This window comes from Triticum urartu, chromosome 5A (genome assembly GCF_056163025.1).
Source record: "Triticum urartu cultivar PI428250 chromosome 5A, HENAU_Tu73, whole genome shotgun sequence".
Lineage (NCBI taxonomy): Eukaryota > Viridiplantae > Streptophyta > Magnoliopsida > Poales > Poaceae > Triticum > Triticum urartu.
The window spans coordinates 296,803,184-296,810,018 of record NC_141877.1 but is presented as its reverse complement, the minus strand read 5'-3'; the positions used below and the strand labels follow the sequence as shown (position 1 = coordinate 296,810,018).

General features: G+C 40.3%; 1 pseudogene; it reads left to right on the top strand.

Moving 5' to 3' along the window:
- The first annotated feature begins 105 nt into the window (after window positions 1–105).
- On the top strand, window positions 106–2,682 carry LOC125518127 (uncharacterized; annotated as a pseudogene).
- Window positions 2,683–6,835: the final 4,153 nt, after the last annotated feature.

Below are 6,835 nucleotides of genomic sequence, written 5' to 3'. Positions count from 1 at the left end.
AAATTAGGGTTTTGTTGATTCTCCACATTAGCCCTGTGTGTTCAGTAATTTGAATGTAGAATTTTGTGTTAGGCGAGTAGAGCTTTACCAACTTAATAACAGAGGATGGTGCTTGCAGTTGTTGTGGGTGCTGATGGTTCCCCTGTCTTGGTTTCTTGGAATGGCGATTCAAGAAGGGGCATCATCGTGTGGATGGACCATAGGGTTCTTGACCAAGTCGAGTGAATTAATTCTCACAGTTCACCGGTATTGCAATTTTATGGTGGGAGTGTCTCCCCAGAATACAGATAAATAGTTTTGAATTATTTCTTAAGATCGGTAGACAACATTTGCTGTGTATTTTACAGTTACCGGCGTTGATTGTATCGTATTGATTTACCTTTTAAAACATTTATGGGTAAAGGAAAATCTACAAAAATCTTGGTTTATGTTATATAGGTGAGTTTCAACTCACAACCTCTCTAAGCTTGTAATAAGCTATGAGCTGAATTTCTAACAAGTTTCCTTTCATTCTTTTTTTTCTAGGGAAACTGGTGATGAAACCCGCAGCTTATCACACATGGAGCAGCGGAGGGAGTTAAAACCATGTGGTATGGAACCGTGTGGAAGGGGTGAAGTCTTTTGGGCGGAAAGTTTGGGAGACCTTTATGAAGAGAGCTACGCAAAAACAGGTTGAATGCTTATCCATTTCTCCTTTTTTTCACTAAAGGTGATGTATCATTTGTAGTTCTTAATTTTCTAATACGCCATTCTATACAACTCAAATAGGACACTTGATTGTGTTTCCTCGTCATCATCTATGTTCTGGTTTGACACCTACTTCTGCAAAGGCAAGCAGATCAGTTTTGCAGTTCATTTAATGTGACACTATTTAAGCTGTTAATGCAAAGTGTTTTCATGAGTGAACAAAGATACAATCGATTACCTAAGTGCTTTCTTTGTAGTTTTTTATGTTAGAAGCAAGATAATAAATGTATGTGATGTTAATTTCCAGTATTTCATTTTGTAATGGTGTTTACCTCCAATGTTTAGGAGTTAGGCTTGCTTCCCGGGACTCATGTTGGAACTTCACTTATGATGCTTATGCCGGGTGTCTTGGAGTCATGGAAAGTGTGCCAAATGCAGAGTTTAAAGCTGAAAGTAGGTGCCGGTTCCCCTATGTTTTTCTAAAGAAACTATGACTCCTTCTAAAGCTTCACATTTATTTATGTGAAACATTTGTCCCAAAGAAAGACGTAAAAACTTGTGTATTGATGCAATGATAGAGAAAAATAATATGTACAAGCCTAAGATAGGTACACAATGCACAAGATTATGTGGAGCATTTTTTCTGCGGTATTTGAGGAAGAAGCAATATTCCATTGCATGGTCTTGGTTTGCGGAACATTTACATGCCACATGGCTTTTTCAAAGAATAAGCTATTTATCCCTGGTGTTGGGGAACTATTTTTGTCTGGTGTAGTTTCCTTCATATATTTTACTTCCTTGCCAACGTCTCTATTAATTTTTGTATGTGGTTTGCTCTCCGCAATCATATGTTGGTTATGTTAAGTTAATGCTTTTATTTCTTGAAATTTTAATGCTTATCTTTTCATTGCAGATCCAGCGATGGTACCTGAGTTTTGGCTCAAGGAATGTGGCCAAAGTGCAACTGGCGCTTTACTTGATTACATTGCTCAAAACCATATTGCGGCTCCCTTTTCTTGCTAATCAAGCTGCTTCTGAAAGTAAGTTGCATGTTTCTCCCAATGTAGATTACCTTTTTCTGACATGATGTAGATTACCTTTGAGGATGTACCGTGTAAAGGTGTATACTATTCATCTCAAATTATCGAGGTGTGTCCATATATGAGTTGATGAAGAAGACATTGCTTTTGATGTCACATGAACAAAGTATGCCTTTTTCTTTCTGCCTTGAGTCAAAACACCCATATCCTTCCAGATTTTCATGGAAATTGGTTAGAGTTAATCTGTGCTTAACCAAGAATGTTGGCTATCTAGATCTTTTTTCTTTGTACATTATGTGATACCAAAAATGGTATGTCTATTTTAATTAGATTATACAGGTATGAGCGCACACCACGCCCTCCGTTTCTAAATATTTGTCTTTTTAGAGATTTCAAATGGACTACCACATACAGATGTATATAGACATATTTTAGAGTGTAGATTCACTCATTTTTCTCCGTATGTAGTCACTTGTTGAAATCTCTAGAAAGACAAATATTTAGGAACGGAGGTAGTGTAACACAAAGATCTCCGAACTGTTCAACCAGACTTCTTTTCCTGTCATGAATCTCAACCATCATTTATGTAAAATTAACATGCCCTTGACATATACATTGTGGTCCGAGTGATTATAGCCAGTTTCACCATTGTTCAGTTTACAACATTATGATATTGCAGATAATTATGGTGATGTTGTCCATAGGATTTCTTGTGCTTCAAATTTTGTTGATCGAAAGCGGAGTAAGGAGCCCATCTTTCATGGAATCATCTACAACGATGCACGACTGGATCGAATTGAAGAGCAAATATATTTTGGCGAGGAAGGACAAATGTTAATTAGGTTTCATTTTAATTAGGCTTCATCTTTGTTGCAGTCAGTTGATTTCAGAAAGTATTACATTCAGATTAGTTGAAGATAGACAAAAGCCTGAATTCTTATTAGCTGGTGGTTGAGCCATACAAACGTTGTTCTAATTTCTACAAGGCAAGTCGAGATTGACTTTAAAAACTAAGGATTATGCAGCCATAACCTGACATTAAATTAATTGAATTAGAGAATTGGAGGCTGGAGAAGTCGGTTGCACAGGGCAAAAAAGAAACAAAATTGGCTCATAGTCTGGGAAATATGATGGGCGAGCAGGTGTGTTGGGCACTCGTCAATGCGAGGCGTCACTGATCAACATACTAACACCCTGCTTTAGACCTAGCGTATCCAACTAGATGTGCATGCTCAGCAACCTCAAAGAGTCTGTTGGAGACACATTTGTGCATACCGGCGATGGCTCATGCGTCCTTTCACTTAATTAGAATTTTCTGCTTAATCATACGACTGCTGTTAGTTATTTTTGGATTCAAATTTAATTTGTGTAGAGTTCCTTAATGCACAATATGACAGATTAACTTGTTGTTTCAGTTCAGTTCGTAGGCGTAGCTTTCTCATTTGGTATGTGGTATACAATGTACTTTATCCATATGGTGACTTTTTGATAATTGTGATGTTACCACTTCTGCATTTAGTATGTCGTATATAATCTATCTGTATGATAATGGTTGTCATCTTGATTCTTGGATCCAAATCAAACGACACATGTGACAGCCGTGGCAGCCTCGGCCCGTGGTGGCCGAAAGGGCGCGCAACATGGAGGCATGGAGGTGAGGCAGGAGAGGTCGTGGTCAGACTGGTATTGCACTGAGTGTAGAGGAGTTTGGTGTATACGGTAATTCTTCCTACGTTGTTGTTATTGCTTGATGGTGAATCTAAAAGGATGGAGAAGAAAACCCTAAAAATTTGCGTGTGGATGTGGAAGGTTGGGTTTGTGAGCTAGGTGTGCCATTGATGTCAGTGGCGAAGTTGGATCGGGAAAGAAGAAGAACATGAGTGATTTAACGGTAAATAAGAAATCAATAATGCTGCTTGATGTGCATGATGATGTTCATATGATTGATGTTGAGCCTATACAATATGTATCACACCCGTTGCAACGCACGGGCAAATTGAATCTATTATGCTAACTTTTATGCCATGTTATTATAAGTATTTATGCCATCTTCTTATTTAGAAAACAGGTTAGTAGTAATTCTCTTTTCTCGCCTTTCTTATTACATGGACTCAACTAACAATGTGGCAATAGGTTCTATCACTCGGGTAAAGAGCGCACACAGCTAGACGTCCTATATTCCTTTAATCTAGGTAACCTACAACTTGGTCAATTCCAATTCCAATTTATTTTTGTTATCACTATATTTTTATATTATTAATTGAAATTATTGCAGGAATATGTCTAGCTATTTTGTTTTTCATTTTATGCTCTGGTGGAATGGTAAAGAATTGGTCAAGCCGGTTTGCGCGGTGAGTATTGTCCGTTAGATGTTTTAAGACCTTCGGCGTGAAATTTTCATATTAACTACATATATTGTTTGTGCAGGATGAGTATGAGTTGAGGAAGCAGTTTTTTTATTATACTTGCTAAAACATCATGGGAATGAAGTTAAAGGCAACTTTCATGATATTGATAGTTTTGTAATAGATGTTAAGGCCGAACATCGTTACATGGATATGTCGATCTTTCAAGAGCCCGTGGCAACGCACGGGCACTCTACTAGTGACTATAGATTGCGATCCAAATTTCTTGCTTGCATGAGAGCTCTTTATATTGTATGCATCCGTTGTTAATAAAAGAAACTAAATTGTATAATTTATAGAGCGTCCAGTTTTTCCTAAAGCAAATATGTTAATTGTATGGAATAGCGTATATTCCTGTTTATTTGTTTTGTTTATGTGCTTAATTGGACAACGTGTTGCTTTTCGGATGTACGTCGTAGAATGGAATCACGGTTTGTTTCTTCTCTTTGCTTTCTGGTTGTATGTCATATTGTCGTAGTCGTACGAAAAGACGTGTTTTATTTTTTGGGATATATGAGCAAGCGTAAGGATGTCAATTTTATCCATGGACATGGATATCCATGGATATTCGACCAGAATGGATAAGGTTTGGATATGCTTTTGTGTTCATGGGCGGCGTCCAAACCCGACCCGATTACTCGTGGGTAGGGCATAGATATAATCTTGTACCATGGATATACCCAAACCCGTCCCGATAGTATAAGTTAATGGGCAAAAATCTGCTATCCCTACTTCACAGCCACATGTCCCATTACAATTTTACACTTTGTTATCTAAAACATGCAAAACAAATTACGCAATCCCTGTTGTAACTTTTATTGGTTGATATTCAATCCTTTCCATAACATACTCCAACGCCCCTACCCTTATTTTTATCTCCTTGTTAAATTACTCGTCATTCTCATCTGTTAGAAAAATACTAAATGATCCTAGGTTGTTAGCGGACGTTCATTTACCACAAGTTGATGTTTATTATAAGTGAAGCCTAGCCTGCCACGAGGTTATGAATGGAAGTGCTTATGTTAACATTGTGTTATGTCTTATTTATATGTATCGAGAGGACCAATGGATATCCATCGGGTTTGGACATGGATATAATTTTACACCCGTGGATTTTTTCATGAACGGGCAAAGACTGTGTTTATGAATATGGATATGGATTTGATATTGTTCAACCCGATCCAAATCCAACCCATTGCCATCCTTAAGCAAGCGTGTGCAGGCAGCAGGCAAACCTCACCAAGCAATTTAAATTCACACGTCCGTTTCTCTTTGCTTCACGTCTAAAATCTGAAATATGCACGATCATAATAGCCACGTTTTATTTTCTTGGATAGCGCATGAAGCAACGGCAAAACCTGCATCATGACGCAATCGTGAATCACATCCATTTATTTGCTTCCTTATTACTTCCTTCGTCCCAAGACGTTTTTTAATACTACACTAGTGTTAAAAAACATTTTATATTATGGGACGGAGGAAGTATTTCTGAAATCACATGCCTTTAATTTCGTTCCTTTAAATCCTCTCTCTCTTTTCTTCCTTAACCTCTGACGCAACCTGAATCACATCAGTTTCTCTTTGCGTCCTTATTTCTAAAACACAAACCTCTCTATCCTTTCTTAGCCCCTCTCTCTTTCCTTATTCCCAAGACAACTTCCTAACTCCCGGGAAAGTCAATGGTGTAGTATAAACTGGGTGGATTAGATGTAAAGGGGTGATGTGGGATCATTTAAAACGTGAATTGACCTTCCATTTAACACACAACATAACTTGGCTTGGTGTTGGAGATAAACAACCGATCCAAAAATAATGTTGGCCCTCGCGTCGCTCTTCCTGGGTGACACGGGCGGCACCGCCGTACCCCAGCCTAACCTTCCCTCTCCTCCCGTCTATCCATCCCACCGTCGCCGGAGGACGCCGCCGGCGAAGCTAGTGCGGCTGACGGCGGCGGCAGGGACTCTGCTTGTGGTTGTTCTTCTTGATGTCACGAGGGCCCTGCAAAGAGATCGAATCAATCAAGCCAGATTCACTCGTAAGTACGTCTACTCGGACGTGCATATGTTGTTAGGCTGCAAATCAATCAAGCTGCCTGTGTGGTTGGTTGAGGCTAGCTTTGAACATATCGTGTGAGTTCTCATCAACGACAACGGCTTTGGGCGGCGCTCCATGGATTGGGATTTGTCTAGCCGCTGGTTGTCTGCCAGCTGCTTGTCTGGAGAGGATGGGCGGGCCTCTCTGCGCCGCTCTTACGCCTCTCAATCCGGTCAGACTCCATGCTTCTCCAGATGCAGATTGGGTGGATCGGGCTCCGTCTCATGCTGGGATGCAGAGGCCATCGCTGGTGTGGCTGACCTAACACGTTGTTGCCGGTTGGGCCCCACTGACGGCTGGATCATCTCATCCAGGCGGCGGCCTCGCTATTGATTACAGTGACCACCGAAAGGTCTTCCTGAGGGTTTCTCCCTCTAGATCCGGTGGTTGACTTAGGCGAAGTGATGCAAACTATGGACAATGGTTCGACGCAGAGGGGTGGTGGTGTAGCAGCGGCGATCACATATGGCAAGTAGCTGCTGGGATCGCGGAAAAGTGGTGGCGACAACACGTGAGTGACTTGATGGTGGTGCTACTCGAGCACCGAGTCTCGAGCTCCGGTGTGAAAGCCTAGGTGACCAAGGTTGGTTATGCCTGGCAATGGCGATG